General features: G+C 38.8%; 1 long non-coding RNA gene across 1 annotated transcript in view; it reads left to right on the top strand.

Moving 5' to 3' along the window:
* The window catches only part of LOC141099331 (uncharacterized), a 31,145-nt gene extending 15,945 nt beyond the window's left edge, over positions 1-15,200 (top strand). The window contains exon 3 of the long non-coding RNA XR_012234474.1: positions 15,106-15,200. This is a non-coding gene — a long non-coding RNA (uncharacterized lncRNA). The remainder of the gene's footprint in view (positions 1-15,105) is intronic.
* Positions 15,201-25,478: the final 10,278 nt, after the last annotated feature.

Below are 25,478 nucleotides of genomic sequence, written 5' to 3'. Positions count from 1 at the left end.
AGACAGACATACATATACACACACACATTGTATATTCACACACAGACAGACATACATATACACACACACACATTGTATATACACACACAGACAGACATACATATACACACACATTGTATATACACACACACACATTGTATATTCACACACAGACAGACATACATATACACACACACATTGTATATACACACACACACATTGTATATACACACACAGACAGACATACATACACACACACATTATATATACACACACAGACAGACATACATACACACACACACATTATATATACACACAGACAGACATACATATACACACACATTGTATATACACACACAGACAGACATACATATACACACACACACATTGTATATACACACACAGACAGACATACATATACACACACACACATTGTATATACACACACAGACAGACATACATATATACACACACACATTATATATACACACAGACAGACATACATATACACACACACACATTGTATATACACACACAGACAGACATACATATACACACACACATTGTATATACACACACAGACAGACATACATATACACACACACATTGTATATACACACACAGACAGACATACATACACACACACATTATATATACACACACAGACAGACATACATATACACACACACATTATATATACACACAGACAGACATACATATACACACATTGTATATACACACACAGACAGACATACATATACACACACACACATTGTATATACACACACAGACAGACATACATATACACACACACATTGTATATACACACACAGACAGACATACATATACACACACACATTGTATATACACACACAGACAGACATACATATACACACACATTGTATATACACACAGACAGACATACATATACAGACACACACATTGTATATACACACACAGACAGACATACATATATACACACACACATTATATATACACACACAGACAGACATACACACACACATTGTATATACACACACACAGACAGACATACATATACACACACACACACATTGTATATACACACACAGACAGACATATATATACACACACACATTGTATATACACACACAGACAGACATACATATACACACACACACATTGTATATACACACAGACAGACATACATATACACACACATTGTATATACACACAGACAGACAGACATATACACACACACATTGTATATACACACACAGACAGACATACATATACACACATTGTATATACACACACAGACAGACATACATATACACACACATTGTATATACACACACAGACAGACATACATATACACACACATTGTATATACACACACAGACAGACATACATATACACACACACACATTGTATATACACACACAGACAGACATACATATACACACACACACATTGTATATACACACACAGACAGACATACATATACACACACATTGTATATACACACACAGACAGACATACATATGCACACACATTGTATATACACACACAGACAGACATACATATACACACACACACATTGTATATACACACACAGACAGACATACATATACACACACACACATTGTATATACACACACAGACAGACATACATATACACACACACATTGTATATACACACACAGACAGACATACATATGCACACACATTGTATATACACACACAGACAGACATACATATACACCAACACATTGTATATACACACACAGACAGACATACATATACACACACACATTGTATATTCACACACAGACAGACATACATATACACACACATTGAATATTCACACACAGACAGACATACATATACACACACATTGTATATACACACACAGACAGACATACATATACACACACACACATTGTATATTCACACACAGACAGACATACATATACACACACACATTGTATATACACACACAGACAGACATACATATACACACACATTGTATATACACACACAGACAGACATACATATACACACACACATTGTATATACACACACAGACAGACATACATATACACACACATTGTATATACACACACAGACAGACATACATATACACACACACACATTGTATATACACACACAGACAGACATACATATACACACACACATTGTATATACACACACAGACAGACATACATATGCACACACATTGTATATACATACACAGACAGACATACATATACACACACACATTGTATATACACACACAGACAGACATACATATACACACACACATTGTATATTCACACACAGACAGACATACATATACACACACATTGTATATACACACACAGACAGACATACATATACACACACATTGTATATACACACACACATTGTATATTCACACACAGACAGACATACATATACACACACACATTGTATATACACACACACACATTGTATATACACACACAGACAGACATACATATACACACACACATTGTATATACACACAGACAGACATACATATACACACACAGACAGACAGACATACACACACACATTATATATACACACACAGACAGACATACATATACACACACACACATTGTATATACACACACAGACAGACATACATATACACACACACATTGTATATACACACACAGACAGACATACATACACACACACATTATATATACACACACAGACAGACATACATATACACACACATTATATATACACACAGACAGACATACATATACACACACACACATTGTATATACACACACAGACAGACATACATATACACACACACACATTGTATATACACACACAGACAGACATACATATACACACACACATTGTATATACACACACAGACAGACATACATATACACACACACATTGTATATACACACACAGACAGACATACATACACACACACACATTATATATACACACACAGACAGACATACATATACACACACACATTATATATACACACAAACAGACATACATATACACACACACACACATTGTATATACACACAGACAGACATACATATACACACACACACATTGTATATACACACACAGACAGACATACATATACACACACACATTGTATATACACACACAGACAGACATACATACACACACACATTATATATACACACACAGACAGACATACATATACACACACACATTATATATACACACAGACAGACATACATATACACACACACACATTGTATATACACACACAGACAGACATACATATACACACACACACATTGTATATACACACACAGACAGACATACATATACACACACACATTGTATATACACACACAGACAGACATACATATACACACACATTGTATATACACACACAGACAGACATACATATACACACACATTGTATATACACACAGACAGACATACATATACAGACACACACATTGTATATACACACACAGACAGACATACATATACACACACACATTATATATACACACACAGACAGACATACACACACACATTGTATATACACACACACAGACAGACATACATATACACACACACACACATTGTATATACACACACAGACAGACATACATATACACACACACATTGTATATACACACACAGACAGACATACATATACACATATTATATATACACAGACAGACATACATACACACACATTGTATATACACACACAGACAGACATACATATACACACACACATTATATATACACACACAGACAGACATACATATACACACACACATTATATATACACACACAGACAGACATACATATACACACACATTGTATATACACATACAGACAGACATACATATACACACACATTGTATATACACACACAGACAGACATACATATACACACACATTGTATATACACACACAGACAGACATACATATGCACACACATTGTATATACACACACAGACAGACATACATATACACACACATTGTATATACACACACAGACAGACATACATATACACACACATTGTATATTCACACACAGACAGACATACATATACACACACATTGTATATTCACACACACACAGACAGACATACATATACACACACATTGTATATACACACACAGACAGACATACATATACACACACATACATTGTATATTCACACACAGACAGACATACATATACACACACACACATTGTATATACACACACAGACAGACATACATATACACACACACATTGTATATACACACACAGACAGACATACATATACACACACACATTGTATATACACACACACACATTGTATATTCACACACAGACAGACATACATATACACACACATTGTATATACACACACACACACATTGTATATACACACACAGACAGACATACATATACACACACACATTGTATATACACACAGACAGACATACATATACACACACAGACATACACACACACATTATATATACACACACAGACAGACATACATATACACACACACACACATTGTATATACACACACAGACAGACATACATATACACACACACATTGTATATACACACACAGACAGATATACATACACACACACATTATATATACACACACAGACAGACATACATATACACACACATTATATATACACACAGACAGACATACATATACACACACACACATTGTATATACACACACAGACAGACATACATATACACACACACACATTGTATATACACACACAGACAGACATACATATACACACACACATTGTATATACACACACAGACAGACATACATATACACACATACACATTGTATATACACACACAGACAGACATACATATACACACACACATTGTATATACACACACAGACAGACATACATATACACACACATTGTATATACACACACAGACAGACATACATATACACACACACATTATATATACACACACAGACAGACATACATATACACACACACACATTGTATATACACACAGACAGACATACATATACACACACACATTGTATATACACACACAGACAGATATACATATACACACACACATTGTATATACACACACAGACAGACATACATATACACACATTATATATACACACACAGACAGACATACATATACACACATTATATATACACACACACAGACAGACATACATATACACACACACACATTATATATACACACACAGACAGACATACATATACACACACACACATTGTATATACACACACAGACAGACATACATATACACACACACATTGTATATACACACAGACAGACATACATATACACACACACATTGTATATACACACACAGACAGACATACATATGCACACACATTGTATATACACACACAGACAGACATACATATACACACACACATTGTATATACACACACAGACAGACATACATATACACACACACATTGTATATTCACACACAGACAGACATACATATACACACACATTGTATATTCACACACAGACAGACATACATATACACACACATTGTATATACACACACAGACAGACATACATATACACACACATTGTATATTCACACACAGACAGACATACATATACACACACACATTGTATATACACACAGACAGACATACATATACACACACACATTGTATATACACACACAGACAGACATACATATACACACATTATATATACACACACAGACAGACATACATACACACACATTGTATATACACACACAGACAGACATACATATACACACACATACATTATATATACACACACAGACAGACATACATATACACACACACATTATATATACACACACAGACAGACATACATACACACACATTGTATATACACACACAGACAGACATACATATACACACACACATTATATATACACACACAGACAGACATACATATACACACACATTGTATATACACATACAGACAGACATACATATGCACACACATTGTATATACACACACAGACAGACATACATATACACACACATTGTATATACACACACAGACAGACATACATATACACACACATTGTATATTCACACACAGACAGACATACATATACACACACATTGTATATACACACACAGACAGACATACATATACACACACATACATTGTATATTCACACACAGACAGACATACATATACACACACACACATTGTATATACACACACAGACAGACATACATATACACACACACATTGTATATACACACACAGACAGACATACATATACACACACACATTGTATACACACACACACATTGTATATTCACACACAGACAGACATACATATACACACACACATTGTATATACACACAGACAGACATACATATACACACACAGACAGACAGACATACACACACACATTATATATACACACACAGACAGACATACATATACACACACACATTGTATATACACACACAGACAGACATACATATACACACACACATTGTATATACACAGACAGATATACATACATACACACATTATATATACACACACAGACAGACATACATATACACACACATTATATATACACACAGACAGACATACATATACACACACACACATTGTATATACACACACAGACAGACATACATATACACACACACACACATTGTATATACACACACAGACAGACATACATATACACACACACATTGTATATACACACACAGACAGACATACATATACACACATACACATTGTATATACACACACAGACAGACATACATATACACACACACATTGTATATACACACACAGACAGACATACATATACACACACATTGTATATACACACACAGACAGACATACATATACACACACACACATTGTATATACACACACAGACAGACATACATATACACACACACATTATATATACACACACAGACAGACATACATATACACACACATTGTATATACACACACAGACAGACATACATACATATACACACACATTGTATATACACACACAGACAGACATACATATACACACACACACATTGTATATACACACACAGACAGACATACATATACACACACACATTGTATATACACACAGACAGACATACATATACACACACACACACATTGTATATACACACACAGACAGATATACATATACACACACACATTGTATATACACACACAGACAGACATACATATACACACATTATATATACACACACAGACAGACATACATACACACACATTGTATATACACACACAGACAGACATACATATACACACACATTATATATACACACACAGACAGACATACATATACACACACACACATTATATATACACACACAGACAGACATACATATACACACACACACATTGTATATACACACACAGACAGACATACATATACACACACACATTGTATATACACACAGACAGACATACATATACACACACACATTGTATATACACACAGACAGACATACATATGCACACACATTGTATATACACACAGACAGACATACATATACACACACACATTGTATATACACACACAGACAGACATACATATACACACACATTGTATATTCACACACAGACAGACATACATATACACACACATTGTATATTCACACACAGACAGACATACATATACACACACATTGTATATACACACACAGACAGACATACATATACACACACACACATTGTATATTCACACACAGACAGACATACATATACACACACACACATTGTATATACACACACAGACAGACATACATATACACACACACATTGTATATACACACACAGACAGACATACATATACACACACATTGTATATACACACACACACATTGTATATTCACACACAGACAGACATACATATACACACACACATTGTATATACACACACACACATTGTATATACACACACAGACAGACATACATATACACACACATTGTATATACACACAGACAGACATACATATACACACACAGACAGACAGACATACACACACACATTATATATACACACACAGACAGGCATACATATACACACACACACATTGTATATACACACACAGACAGACATACATATACACACACATTGTATATACACACACAGACAGACATACATACACACACACATTATATATACACACACAGACAGACATACATATACACACACACATTATATATACACACAGACAGACATACATATACACACACACACATTGTATATACACACACAGACAGACATACATATACACACACATTGTATATACACACACAGACAGACATACATATACACACACACATTGTATATACACACACAGACAGACATACATATACACACACATTGTATATACACACACAGACAGACATACATATACACACACACATTATATATACACACACAGACAGACATACATATACACACACATTGTATATACACACACAGACAGACATACATACATATACACACACATTGTATATACACACACAGACAGACATACATATACACACACACATTGTATATACACACACAGACAGACATACATATACACACACACATTATATATACACACACAGACAGACATACACACACACAGACAGACATACATATACACACACACACACATTGTATATACACACACAGACAGACATACATATGCACACACACATTGTATATACACACACAGACAGACATACATATACACACATTATATATACACACACAGACAGACATACATACACACACATTGTATATACACAGACAGACATACATATACACACACACATTATATATACACACACAGACAGACATACATACACACACACATTGTATATACACAGACAGACATACATATACACACACACATTATATATGCACACACAGACAGACATACACACACACATTGTATATACACACACAGACAGACATACATATACACACACACACATTGTATATACACACACAGACAGACATACATACACACACATTGTATATAGACACACAGACAGACATACATATACACACTCACATTATATATACACACACAGACAGACATACATACACACACACATTGTATATACACACACAGACAGACATACATATACACACACATTGTATATACACACACAGACAGACATACATATACACACACATTATATATACACACACAGACAGACATACATATACACACACACATTGTATATACACACACAGACAGACATACATATACACACACACATTATATATACACACACAGACAGACATACATATACACACACACATTATATATACACACACAGACAGACAGACATATACACACACATTATATATATACACACACAGACAGACATACATACACACACACATTGTATATACACACACAGACAGACATACATACACACACACATTGTATATACACACACAGACAGACATACATACACACACACATTGTATATACACAGACAGACATACATATACACACACACATTGTATATACACACACAGACAGACATACATATACACACACACATTGTATATACACACACAGACAGACAGACATATACACACACACATTGTATATACACACACAGACAGACATACACACACATTGTATATACACACACAGACAGACAGACATATACACACACACATTGTATATACACACACAGACAGACATACATATACACACACATTATATATACACACACAGACAGACATACATATACACACACACATTGTATATACACACACAGACAGACATACATATACACACACACACATTGTATATACACACACAGACAGACATACATATACACACACACATTGTATATACACACACAGACAGACATACATATACACACACATTGTATATACACAGACAGACATACATATACACACACACACACATTGTATATACACACACAGACAGACATACATATACACACACACACATTGTATATACACACACAGACAGACATACATATACACACACACATTGTATATACACAGACAGACATACATATACACACATATTGTATATACACACACAGACAGACATACACACACATTGTATATACACACACAGACAGACAGACATATACACACACACATTGTATATACACACACAGACAGACATACATATACACACACATTATATATACACACACAGACAGACATACATATACACACACACATTGTATATACACACACAGACAGACATACATATACACACACACACATTGTATATACACACACAGACAGACATACATATACACACACACATTGTATATACACACACAGACAGACATACATATACACACACATTGTATATACACAGACAGACATACATATACACACACACACACATTGTATATACACACACAGACAGACATACATATACACACACACACATTGTATATACACACACAGACAGACATACATATACACACACACATTGTATATACACAGACAGACATACATATACACACATATTGTATATACACACACAGATAGACATACATATACACACACACATTATATATACACACGCAGACAGACATACATATACACACACACATTGTATATACACACACAGATAGACATACATATACACACACACATTATATATACACACACAGACAGACATACATACACACACATTGTATATACACACACAGACAGACATACATATACACACACACATTATATATACACAGACATACATATACACACACACACATTATATATACACACAGACAGACATACAGACACACACATTGTATATACACACACAGACAGACATACATATACACACACACATTGTATATACACACAGACAGACATACATATACACACACACACATTATATATACACACACAGACAGACATACATACACACACATTGTATATACACACACAGACAGACATACATATACACACACACATTATATATACACACACAGACAGACATACATATACACACACACATTATATATACACACACAGACAGACATACATATACACACACACATTGTATATACACACACAGATAGACATACATATACACACACACATTATATATACACACACAGACAGACATACATACACACACATTGTATATACACACACAGACAGACATACATATACACACACACATTATATATACACATACAGACAGACATACACACACACATTGTATATACACACACAGACAGACATACACACACACATTGTATATACACACAGACAGACATACATATACACACACACACATTATACAGTGGGGAAAAAAGTATTTAGTCAGTCAGCAATAGTGCAAGTCCCACCACTTAAAAAGATGAGAGGCGTCTGTAATTTACATCATAGGTAGACCTCAACTATGGGAGACAAACTGAGAAAAAAAAATCCAGAAAATCACATTGTCTGTTTTTTTTTCATTTTATTTGCATATTATGGTGGAAAATAAGTATTTGGTCAGAAACAAAATTTCATCTCAATACTTTGTGATATATCCTTTGTTGGCAATGACAGAGGTCAAACGTTTTCTGTAAGTCTTCACAAGGTTGCCACACACTGTTGTTGGTATGTTGGCCCATTCCTCCATGCAGATCTCCTCTAGAGCAGTGATGTTTTTGGCTTTTTGCTTGGCAACACAGACTTTCAACTCCCTCCAAAGGTTTTCTATAGGGTTGAGATCTGGAGACTGGCTAGGCCACTCCAGGACCTTGAAATGCTTCTTACGAAGCCACTCCTTTGTTGCCCTGGCGGTGTGCTTTGGATCATTGTCATGTTGAAAGACCCAGCCACGTTTCATCTTCAATGCCCTTGCTGATGGAAGGAGGTTTGCACTCAAAATCTCACGATACATGGCCCCATTCATTCTTTCATGTACCCGGATCAGTCGTCCTGGCCCCTTTGCAGAGAAACAGCCCCAAAGCATGATGTTTCCACCACCATGCTTTACAGTAGGTATGGTGTTTGATGGATGCAACTCAGTATTCTTTTTCCTCCAAACACGACAAGTTGTGTTTCTACCAAACAGTTCCAGTTTGGTTTCATCAGACCATAGGACATTCTCCCAAAACTCCTCTGGATCATCCAAATGCTCTCTAGCAAACTTCAGACGGGCCCGGACATGTACAGGCTTAAGCAGTGGGACACGTCTGGCACTGCAGGATCTGAGTCCATGGTGGCGTAGTGTGTTACTTATGGTAGGCCTTGTTACATTGGTCCCAGCTCTCTGCAGTTCATTCACTAGGTCCCCCCGCGTGGTTCTGGGATTTTTGCTCACCGTTCTTGTGATCATTCTGACCCCACGGGGTTTGATTTTGCGTGGAGCACCAGATCGAGGGAGATTATCAGTGGTCTTGTATGTCTTCCATTTTCTAATTATTGCTCCCACAGTTGATTTCTTCACTCCAAGCTGGTTGGCTATTGCAGATTCAGTCTTCCCAGCCTGGTGCAGGGCTACAATTTTGTTTCTGGTGTCCTTTGACAGCTCTTTGGTTTTCACCATAGTGGAGTTTGGAGTCAGACTGTTTGAGGGTGTGCACAGGTGTCTTTTTATACTGATAACAAGTTTAAACAGGTGCCATTACTACAGGTAATGAGTGGAGGAAAGAGGAGACTCTTAAAGAAGAAGTTACAGGTCTGTGAGAGCCAGAAATCTTGATTGCTTGTTTCTGACCAAATACTTATTTTCCACCATAATATGCAAATAAAATGAAAAAAAAAACAGACAATGTGATTTTCTGGATTTTTTTTTCTCAGTTTGTCTCCCATAGTTGAGGTCTACCTATGATGTAAATTACAGACGCCTCTCATCTTTTTAAGTGGTGGAACTTGCACTATTGCTGACTGACTAAATACTTTTTTTCCCCACTGTATATACACACACAGACAGACATACATACACACACATTGTATATACACACACAGACAGACATACATATACACACACACACACTATATATACACACACAGACAGACATACATATACACACACACATTATATATACACACACAGACATACATATACACACACACATTATATATACACACACAGACAGACATACATATACACACACACTATATATACACACACAGACAGACATACATACACACACATTGTATATACACACACAGACAGACATACATATACACACACACATTGTATATACACACACACACATTGTATATACACAGACAGACATACATACACACACATTATATATACACACACAGACAGACATACATACACACACACACATTGTATATACACAAACAGACAGACATACATACACACACACATTGTATATACACAGACAGACATACATACACACACACATTGTATATACACACACAGACAGACATACATATACACACACATTATATATACACACACAGACAGACATACATATACACACACACACATTGTATATACACACACAGACAGACATACAAATACACACACACACACATTGTATATACACACACAGACAGACATACATACACACACATTATATATACACACACAGACAGACATACATACACACACATTGTATATACACAGACAGACATACATACACACACACACATTGTATATACACACACAGACAGACAGACATATACACACACACATTATATATACACACACAGACAGACATACATACACACACACACATTGTATATACAGAAACAGACAGACATACACACACACATTGTATATACACACACAGACAGACATACATACACACACACACATTGTATATACACACACAGACAGACATACATACACACACACATTGTATATACACACACAGACAGACATACATACACACACATTATATATACACACACAGACAGACATACATATGCACATACATTGTATATACACAAACAGACAGACATACACACACACATTGTATATACACACACAGACAGACATACATATACACACACACATTATATATACACACACAGACAGACATACATAAACACACACACATTGTATATACACAGACAGACATACATACACACACACATTGTATATACACACACAGACAGACATACATATACACACACACATTATATATACACACACAGACAGACATACATAAACACACACACATTGTATATACACACACAGACAGACATACATACACACACACATTGTATATACACACACAGACATACATATACACACACACATTATATATACACACACCACCTCTCTCCTCTCACCTGTCCGCAGCATCGCCTGCGCTTCCTCGCTCTGACACAGCAGCGGCGCGCTCCTCTCTGTGTCAGTCAGAGACAGGAAGCGCGGGCGGCGGGCAGGAAGCTGGACTGGTCCTTGCAGCTCCGCTCCTGCTATTCCCTCTTGCAGGCAGCGGAGCTGCTTGATCGCTCCCTGCCCGCCGCTACACGCAGTTTAAGAATTGCTGCGCGCCGCCCCAGCCCCCGCTACGCCACTGACCGCCCCTGGCTCCCCTTGTGTCCGCGGACCGGCAAGGGCACTGCAGCGGCCCGGTGCTGGGCCGCGGACCGGCGGTTGGGGACCCCTGCTCTATCGGATTAAGGTCTTGGTTCCATAACCTCCATTTTGTTGGACTGGAACCAATATTTTGCTCGTTTACTGGTGTGTTTCGGGTCATTGTCTTGGTGAAACCCCCATTTCAAGGGCATATCCTCTTCAGCGTACCACAAACATGATCTCTTCCAGTATTATAATATATGCAAACTGGTCCATGACCCCTGGTCTGTGGTAAATAGGCACCACTGTAAGAGAAACCTGTCCATATCATGATGCTTCACCACCATGCTTCACTGTCTTCAGACTGTACTGTGGCCTGAATGCAGAGTTTGGGGGTCGTCTGATGAACTGTCTGTGGCCGTTGGACCCAAAAAGAACAATTTTATTTTCATCAGTCCACAAAATGTTTCTCCATTCCTCTTTAGGCCAGTTGATGTGACTGCTAGTATTTTGAACTCTACCGTCTGCCATTTCTCTCACCCATCTCATATTCCATCTCTCATCTCCTCATATTTTAGCCTCTGCAGAAAAGCACCATTCCTGGTCCTTCACCGCCGCAGCCCTGATGCTGACACCGAAACAGCCCTGATACTCGCCAATGGATGAAGTCACCTCCACGCTGCTGTCACCGTTGCTGAACCAGTAGACCATGAATAGGAAACAACAGGATCACCTGGAATGAATGGAAATTTACTGGATCACCACCAAATGAATAGATCTAATTAAAAAAGTGCTCGTTACTCGAGTTTGCCCAGGGTGCTCGGCTATGCACAGAGTTTCGCTGGTGCATGAGTGATATGTTCGAGTCCCCGTGGCCGCATGTTTCGCGGCTGTTAGACAGTCACAGACATGCAGGGATTACTTATGTATGTCAGGCAATCCCCGCATATTTTGTGGCTAACAGCTGTGGGTGACGGGCACCCTGGGCAAACTCGAGTAACGAGCACTTGTGCTCATCACTAGTCGGAAACTAATGAATCTCCAGAAATAAATGGTAAACCACTGGATCATCCACATTTATTTGAAAACTAATGGATTGCCACTGAATAAATGCTATACCAATGGATCACTGATTGCTATATCCAGAGCCCGTTTTAGGCAAAGTGCGGCCCTGGGTAAAAGTTTAAAGTGGGGCCCCACCTGCTAACATATTGCACATCACACCGAAGCATTTCGGTTATAATTACATGCACTGAATTCAGTCCGCTAAACAAGTGTGATCAACAGTATTGAAGTCATTCGACACTTGTTTCCCGGCCTCTTTCCACCGGCTAAGGAATAATGATGGAACAAAACAATCACTATTAGATCAATCTGTCCCCATACAGTATCATGTTATCAGCAGCACATCTGCAGGTTACACCGAGCAATGTGCTGATGAGAACAATGATTTTTGTTCCGGCATAAACAATCCAATCACTCGATGAATATGCAGCATTTTGCTTGTTTAGTATAATACACCCCATAGGCCTCCATATAGTATAATGCGCACCACAGTCCTCCATATAGTGTAATACACTCCCCATAGTCCTCCATATAGTATAATACACTCCTCATAGTCCTCCATATAGTATAATACGCCCCATAGTCCTCCATATAGTATAATACACTCCCCATAGTCCTCCATATAGTATAATACACTCCTCATAGTCCTCCATATAGTATAATACGCCCCATAGTCTTCCATATAGTATAATACACTCCTCATAGTCCTCCATATAGTATAATACACTCCTCATAGTCCTCCATATAGTATAATACACTCCTCATAGTCCTCCATATTGTATAATACGCCCCATAGTCTTCCATATAGTATAATACACTCCCCATAGTCCTCCATATAGTATAATACACTCCTCATAGTCCTCCATATAGTATAATATGCCCCATAGTCTTCCATATAGTATAATACACTCCTCATAGTCCTCCATATAGTATAATACACTACTCATAGTCCTCCATATAGTATAATACACTCCTCATAGTCCTCCATATTGTATAATACGCCCCATAGTCTTCCATATAGTATAATACACTCCCCATAGTCCTCCATATAGTATAATACACTCCTCATAGTCCTCCATATAGTATAATATGCCCCATAGTCCTCCATATAGTATAATACACTCCCCATAGTCCTCCATATAGTATAATACACTCCTCATAGTCCTCCATATAGTATAATACGCCCCATAGTCCTCCATATAGTATAATACACTCCCCATAGTCCTCCATATAGTATAATACACTCCTCATAGTCCTCCATATAGTATAATACGCCCCATAGTCTTCCATATAGTATAATACACTCCTCATAGTCCTCCATATAGTATAATACACTCCTCATAGTCCTCCATATAGTATAATACACTCCTCATAGTCCTCCATATTGTATAATACGCCCCATAGTCTTCCATATAGTATAATACACTCCCCATAGTCCTCCATATAGTATAATACACTCCTCATAGTCCTCCATATAGTATAATATGCCCCATAGTCTTCCATATAGTATAATACACTCCTCATAGTCCTCCATATAGTATAATACACTCCTCATAGTCAGCCATATAGTATAATACGCCCCATAGTCCTCCATATAGTATAATACACTCCCCATAGTCCTCCATATAGTATAATACACTCCTCATAGTCCTCCATATAGTATAATACGCCCCATAGTCTTCCATATAGTATAATACACTCCTCATAGTCCTCCATATAGTATAATACCATCAGGGAGGCATCTGTGGCAGGAAAACGACCCCAAACATCCAACCAGTGTCATTAGGAACGATGAGACCAGGAGGTGATGATCCGGCCCCGCAGAGCCCTGAGCTCACGTCATCCAGCCTGTCTGGGATCAGGATCCACACAAGCCTCATACACGGGAGATCTGGGGTCCTTCCTCCAAGATGTTTGGAAGAACCTCCTGCCGAGTTCCTTCAACTGAGTGCAAGTAATGAGAAGAAGTGATGAAGGTGACGGGCGGTCACCAAATATTGGTGCGATTTATATTTCTCTTTCATTCATTCCCTTTGCATTTTATTAATGAACAAATTAATGAATACATTAAACTCCTGTTCCTCATTTGCAGCATTTTTTTCCCTCCTTCCTGGACCTTTCGCCCAGAACCGTAGATATAAGTATGAGAACAGGAAAGTCACGGTGACACAGCAGGTTTCCAGCACATTAGAAGCAACTGGCACAATTTGTCTTCACCTCATTAATTCTGTTCATCTTCATGCAGATGATGCGCTGGTGCCCGATGGGTGACGTCAGCCGTGGTAAGTGGCAAGCGTGTCTCGGCACGGCCAGGCAGACTTCTTCTTGTAGTTCTCTTGCAGACGGCAGCAGATTTTCAGCCTTCGTTTCACCACTTAATCTCTCGCCTTAGCATCACTAGACTCAGATTCATGTAGGCAATATCTCACGCAAGAAGGATTGTTTCTACTTAAATGGGTTGTCCATTTTTTTACATAACTCCATGTAATTGGGGCTTACAATCATTTTTGCCATTGGGTTTCATTAACAATGTTGCACCGTTTGTCTTCTATTTCCTCCGTGTTGCACTGTCTATTGCAGGCTGTGGACTGAGTTAACCGAGAATCTGTCAGTGAGTTGGCTATGAAGATCTGATAGGGATCATAGAATCATAGGATGGTAGAGTTGGAAGGGACCTCCTGGGCCATCTGATCCAACCCCCTGCTCAATGTAGGATTCACTAAATCATCCCAGACACATGTCTGTCCAGCCTCTGTTTGAAGACTTCCCTGGAAGAAGAACTCACCACCTCTCCTGGCAGCCTGTTCCACTCATTGATCATCCTCACTGGGAGTTTGCATCTCTTTTATCTGTCTTTTTCTCAGCTCCTCTCAGCTGATTTTACAACCGCATCAAAGTTGAATCTACAGGAAAACAAAGAACCTGTAAAAGTAAAATTTTAAATGAGACCAAATTGGAAAAATAGTTTTTAGCCCCGTTTTAAGAAAAAAATTACAATTGTCCGCAAAGGTGGACAACCCCTTTAAAAAGGGTGTATCTTCAATAATGGTGCAGGTCCAGAAAACAAGGCTTTGGATCTCTTACAGGTGTGGGTACGGCACGGCTGCAGGGGTCAGGTCTGGATCCACAATGATGTCGAGCAGTACACGGCGGGTGGGGATTTGGCACGCTGGGAAGTAAGGAAACCTCAGATTTTCCCACGTGTTTACCTTGGCTGAAAGGCTAAATCAGAAATGGGAAACACAGACGTCAGGAGGAGATTAGTGCAGGGAGTGTCAGCACCGCGCTCCAACTGGGGCAGGGAGCTCTGCAGTCATCATTGTCGGCACACGCGACCTCTCACCCACTACACCTTCCCATGCCGCGCACGGGCACACGCGGAGCACTGCTACTGCACACCGCATTTGGGCATTTGCAGTTACTCTTGGGGGTCACCTTTTTTTAAGAACATCTTGAGCACTGTTCCTATACGGGGCACCAGCTACTCACCAAAACTGATCATGAGGCTCCTAGGTGTCATTACTACAGGCGCTCTCTGCTTGGCATCATCATCTCTGGAGGACATCATCTTATTTGAATGTCATTCAGCAACGGCAGGATGTCATTAAGTGACCTACAAAAGGACTGGCAAATGGCAGCTGGGGTGAAGTGCACGGCAAGAACAGTTCGTAACAGGCTCCTAGAGGCAGGGCTTAAGTCATGTGAAGGTAGAAAAAGTCTTTCATCAATGAGAAGCAAAGGAGAGCCAGGCTGAAGTTTGCCAAAGACCATAAGGATTGGACCATAGAGGACTGTAATAAGGTAATCTCTGATGAGTCTAATATTCAGCTTTGCCTAACACCTGGTCATCTAATGGTTAGATGGAGACCTGGAGAGGCGTACAAGCCACAGTGTCTTGCACCCACTGTGAAATTTGGTGGAGGATCGGTGATGATCTGGGGATGCTTCAGCAAGGCTGGAATTGGGCAGGTTAATCTTTGCGAAGGACGTATGAATCAAGCCGCATACAAGGTTATCCTGGAAAAACAGTTGATTCCTTCTGCTCAGGTAATGTTCCCCAACTCTGAGGACTGGTTTTTCCAGCAGGACAATGCGCCATGCCACACAGCTAGGTCAATCAATGTGTGGATGAAGGACCACATCAAATCCCTGTCATGGCCAGCCCAATCTCCAGACCTGAACCCCATTGAAAACCTCTGGAATGTAAAGAAGAGGAAGATGGATAGTCACAAGCCATCAAACAAAGAAGAACTGCTTACATTTTTGTACCAGGAGTGGCATAAGGTCACCCAAAAGCCGTGTGACAGACTGGTGGAAAGTATGCCAAGACGCATGAAAGCTGTGATTACAAATCATGGTTATTCCACCAAATATTGATTTCTGAACTCTTCCTGAGTTAAAACATTAGTATTGTTGTTTCTAAATGATTATGAACTTGTTTCCTTAGCATTATTTGAGGTCTGCAAGCACTGTAATTTTTTTGTTATTTTGAACATTTTTCATTTTCTGAAAATAAGTACAAAATTTAGTGCTTGGAAATTCGGAGACATGTTGTCAGTAGTTTAGAGAATAAAAAAGCAGTTTACATTTTACTAAAAAATATACCTATAAGGCTGGAGTCACACACAATGTCTAAAAAATCGAACCACAATTGCACAAATGTTTCATGAACAGTGATCCGTCTCTCATCTGATTTTCATGCGATGATATGATTTTGTTGCATCTAAGCATCCGTTTGACATCTGTCTGGCGAGATTTTGTCAGAGGCTTGCAAAATGGACATATAATGGAGCCCAATGACATGTTAAAATAGAAAAGAAAGAATAGGTATATACACACTAGATTATGGCCCGATGCTATCGCATCGGGAGGATGCGATAGCATCACACCTCTTGCCATGTTAACCCTCAACACACACACTCCTCTCACCTTTCACCATCTCCACTCACTCTTTCACTCCACATACGACCCCTTCTCTCACTCCGTCTCTCATACTCACGCCGTCATCGCCGCTGCTCCACGATCGCCATCTTGGATTTCGTGAAATCCCGCGATAGTCAAGATGGCGTCGCCGGAAGAACATGTCGCCGGCGTGGACGATGTCGGGATCCAAAATGGCGTCGGCGTAATCTCGCGAGATTTCGCCGACGCCATCTTTTTGGATCCCGAGTCGTCCACGCCAGCGACATGTTCTTGCGGCGACGCCATCTTGAATATCGCGGGATTTCACGAAATCCAAGATGGCATCGCCGCAAGAACATGTCGGCGGCCTGGAGAACGTCTGGATCCAGGATCGCGGCGGCGGAGGAAGATGTCGGGGCAGCGACGATGACGGTGTGAGTATGAGAAACGGAGTGAGAGAAAGGAACGTATGTGGAGTGAAAGAGTGAGTGGACGTGAGTGGAGGTGAAAGGTGAGAGGAGTGTGTGTTGAGGCGGTGTGGTGTGTTGAGGGTTAACATGTGCGTGTGTGTGGTGACGTCACCGGTTACAACTGGACGGAAGTTGTTACAACCGGAAGCTGCTTAGGGCATTTATTATATACACATAGAATACATAAATATATATATACATGTCACAGACACACACACATATATATATATTTCATAGAGATCTACATAGCAGAATAGCCGCTAATTCAATTGCCGACTTCTGTAAAACCATTCCAAAACCCAACATGAAATGACACATGGCTTACATACAGTAAACCATTTCATTTCATGTATTTTTTATATGCCCCTGACTAATAATTAGATTAGGGTTTGTATGCCAAATTCGGGAGATCTAGGTGTCAAATAAAGGGGTTAATTCATTGAAAAAAATTACGTGGCTCCCGTGGTAAATGTGCAACCAGAGAGGGAAAGCCAGTGAGTGAGGGCAGATTTTAATAGCCATGAGAGGAACCATTGTTTTTGGCCCATCCCCCTGGCTACAAAAATCTTCCCCCAGACTTACACTATAGACAATCTATGGGGTATTGTCAAGAGGAAGATGAGAGACACCAGACCCAACAATGCAGACGAGCTGAAGACTGCTATCAAAGCAACCTGGGCTTCCATAACCCCTCAGCAGTGCCACAGGCTGATCGCCTCCATGCAACGCCACATTGATGCAGTAATTGATGCATAAGGAGCCCCGAGCAAGTATTGAGTGCATTTACTGAACATACATTTCAGTAGACTCTTCAGACCTACAGATGACTACCCATTCCTGCTACTACATGTGGGGACAAATGACACCGCAAGAAACGACCTGGAAACCATCTGCAGAGACTTTGAAGACTTAGGCAAGAAAGTGAAAGAACTGGGAGCGCAGGTGGTCTTCTCTTCCATCCTCCCAGTGGATGGCCATGGAACAAGGAGGTGGAATAAGATTCTGCAGGTGAACAACTGGCTACGTCGATGGTGCCGTCAGCAACGATTTGGATTTCTGGATCACGGAATGAACTACTTATACGATGGACTACTTGCTAGAGATGGGGTGCACCTTACGAAGATTGGAAAGCATGTATTTGGAAGTCGCCCTGCTACACTTGTAAGGAGAGCTTTAAACTAGAACAACATGGGAAGGGAAGCAAAAGGCCAGAAAAAGCCATACACCTGACAAATGCTATTGAGAACTCTGCTATTAGAAGTGGAAAGGAAGAACAAAGACGAAAGAATCTAATTAATAAAAATATTGGAGAAAGAGAAACCAATCACAAACTAAAATGTTTCTATACTAATGCACAAAGCATGGGCAACAAACAAGGAGAATTGGAACTACTAACACAGGAAAAGAAATATGATGTCATTGGAATCACTGAAACTTGGTGGGACAATACACATGATTGGAATACAAGACTGGAAGGATACAACTTATTTGCAAGAAACAGACTTGATAAACGAGGAGGCGGTGTCGCATTGTATGTTCGAAACGCGTATATCTGCACAGAGATTGAAGCTTCAGAGACTGGGAGTTCTGTGGAAACTGTTTGGGTAAGAATACAAGGACAGAACAATGGAAAGGACACCATTGTAGGCATTTACTACAGGCCGCCTGTGCAAGCCAAAGATATAGATGAACTCTTTATGCATCAGATGGCCAAGTTCTCCAAAAAATATGACATGGTTGTCATGGGAGATTTCAACTATCCAGACATTTGTTGGGAATCTCTCTCAGGCAAAACTAACAGGTCAAGGAAATTCTTATCCTCTGTTGCTGACAACTTTATCTTCCAAAAGGTAAGGGAGAAAACAAGGGGAACTGCTACCTTGGATCTAATCCTTATAAACAGGGAGGAAATGGTTGAGGAGGTAAAAGTGGCTGGGACCCTAGGAGGTAGCGACCATGCTATTTTAGAATTTTGGATAACTAGAGGTGGAAGACCTGTGAAGACTCAGACGTCAAGGTTAGATTTCAGAAAGGCAGATTTTAAGGGATTCAGAAAGAGAATTGGAGGGATCCAATGGCTGGATATCCTTAAAGACAAAAATGTCCAGGAAGGATGGGAAATCTTGAAAAATGAAATTCTCAATGCACAGTTGTTAACAATTCCGAAAAGAGGGAAGAATAGGAAGCATTTAAGGAAACCAGGATGGATGAACACAGAACTTAAGCACATGCTAAAAAGGAAGAAAAAAATGTTTATAAAATGGAAAGAGGGAGGCATATCTAAAGAAGAATATAATGCTGTCTGCAGAACCTGCAGGGCACAAATCAGATTATCTAAAGCTGAAAATGAACTGAGGCTTGCAAGAGATGTCAAAAGCAATAATAAAGGATTTTGGGGATATGTCAAAAGTAAAAGAAAAGTCAAAGATGCTATAGTATTTTTACAGGATGAAAATGATGAAATGGTAAGACAGGATGTTGAGAAGGCTGAACTTTTAAATTCCTATTTTGCATCTGTTTTCTCTCAGAAAGGAAATGCAACATCAACTGTTATTCACTGTCCTATTAAGGGAATAGAAGAATCCAGGATATCTATAAACAGAAAGATAGTGAGGAAACACTTAGCTAACCTAAATGAATTCAAGTCTCCAGGTCCAGATGAATTACACCTCAGAGTACTGAAGGAGATAGCAGAAGAAATTTTTGAACCCCTCTCCATAATCTTTGAAAATTCTTGGAGAACAGGAGAAGTGCCAGAAGACTGGAGAAGAGCAAATGTTGTTCCTATCTTCAAAAAGGGGAAGAAGGTGGACCCAGGCAACTATAGGCCGGTGAGTCTGACTTCTATACCAGGAAAGATCTTTGAACAAATTATTAAACAACATGTATGTCAATACCTGGATAAGAATGAAGTGATTAAACAGAGTCAGCATGGGTTTGTAACTGATAAGTCATGTCAGACTAACTTAATTTCCTTCTATGACGGTATCACTGATTGGGTGGATCAAGGAAATGCTGTAGATATAGTATATCTTGACTTCAGCAAAGCATTTGACAAAGTCTCTCATACAATCCTTATTGAAAAAATGACTAAGTATGGAATGGACAAGGCAACTGTTAGGTGGATTCATAACTGGCTTAGTGATCGGACCCAAAGAGTGGTCGTAAATGGCTGCACATCCAGTTGGAAGAATGTCTCAAGTGGGGTACCACAGGGCTCTGTCCTGGGCCCTGTATTGTTCAACATCTTTATCAACGATTTAGATGAAGGAATTGAGGGTAAACTGATTAAATTTGCTGATGACACAAAGCTAGGAGGGATAGCTAATACTAGAGAGGAGAGAGAGAGTATTCAAAAAGATTTAAATAAACTGGAGAAGTGGGCAGCAACTAACAGAATGGTTTTTAACAGGGAGAAATGCAAAGTACTACATCTGGGCAATAAAAATGAAAAAAGCATATATAGAATGGGAGGAATAGGGCTAAGTGACAGCACATGTGAAAAAGACTTGGGTATACTAATAGATCACAGACTGAATATGAGTCAACAGTGTGATGCAGCAGCAAAAAAGGCAAATGCAATTCTAGGATGTATTAACAGAAGCATACAGTCTAGATCACGTGAAGTCATTATTTCCCTCTACTCCTCTTTGGTCAGACTTCATCTGGAATATTGTGTCCAGTTTTGGGCACCACATTTTAAAAAAGACATCAACAAACTGGAGCAAGTTCAGAAAAGAGCGACCAGAATGGTGACCGGTCTGCAAACCCTGTCTTATGAGGAAAGGTTGCAGGATTTGGGAATGTTTAGTTTGCAAAAGAGAAGACTGAGAGGAGACTTAATAGCTGTCTACAAATATCTAATGGGCTGTCACATTGTAGAAGGATCAACTTTATTCTCATTTGCACAAGGAAAGACTAGAAGCAATGGGATGAAACTGAATGGGAGGAGACACAGATTAGATATTAGAAAAAACTTTTTGACAGTTAGAGTGATCAATGAGTGGAACAGGCTGCCACGAGAAGTGGTGAGTTCTCCTTCAATGGAAGTCTTCAAACAGAGGCTGGACAGACATCTGACTGGGATGATTTAGCGAATCCTGCTTTGAGCAGGGGGTTGGACCAGATGGCCCAGGAGGTCCCTTCCAACTCTATGATTCTATGATTCTATGATTCTATGATTCTAACATTTCGGATTTTAAAATCATTTTTCAAGCTGATGTTATAAAGTATTCTAATTTACTGAGATAATGACTTTTGGGTTTTCATTAGCTGTAAGCCATAATCATCAACATAAACAGAAATAAACACGTGACATAGATCACTCGGTGTGTAATGACTCTATAGAATATAGGGGATTCACTTTTTGTATTGAAGAACTGAAATAAATTAACTGTTTGGTGATATTTTAATTTTGTGAGAAACACCTGCATGTATGTATATATGTGTGCATATACAGTACTAGCTGAAGAGCCCGGCGCTGCCCGTACATAGTAACCAACTACGGTTAGTTA

The sequence above is a fragment of the Dendrobates tinctorius genome, unplaced genomic scaffold, assembly GCF_039654945.1.
Source record: "Dendrobates tinctorius isolate UK_male_01 unplaced genomic scaffold, ASM3965494v1 ptg000099l, whole genome shotgun sequence".
In the NCBI taxonomy this organism is placed as follows: Eukaryota; Metazoa; Chordata; class Amphibia; order Anura; family Dendrobatidae; genus Dendrobates; species Dendrobates tinctorius.
The sequence above is the reverse complement of the archived record's forward strand: the minus strand, read 5'-3'. Positions and strand labels throughout refer to the sequence as shown.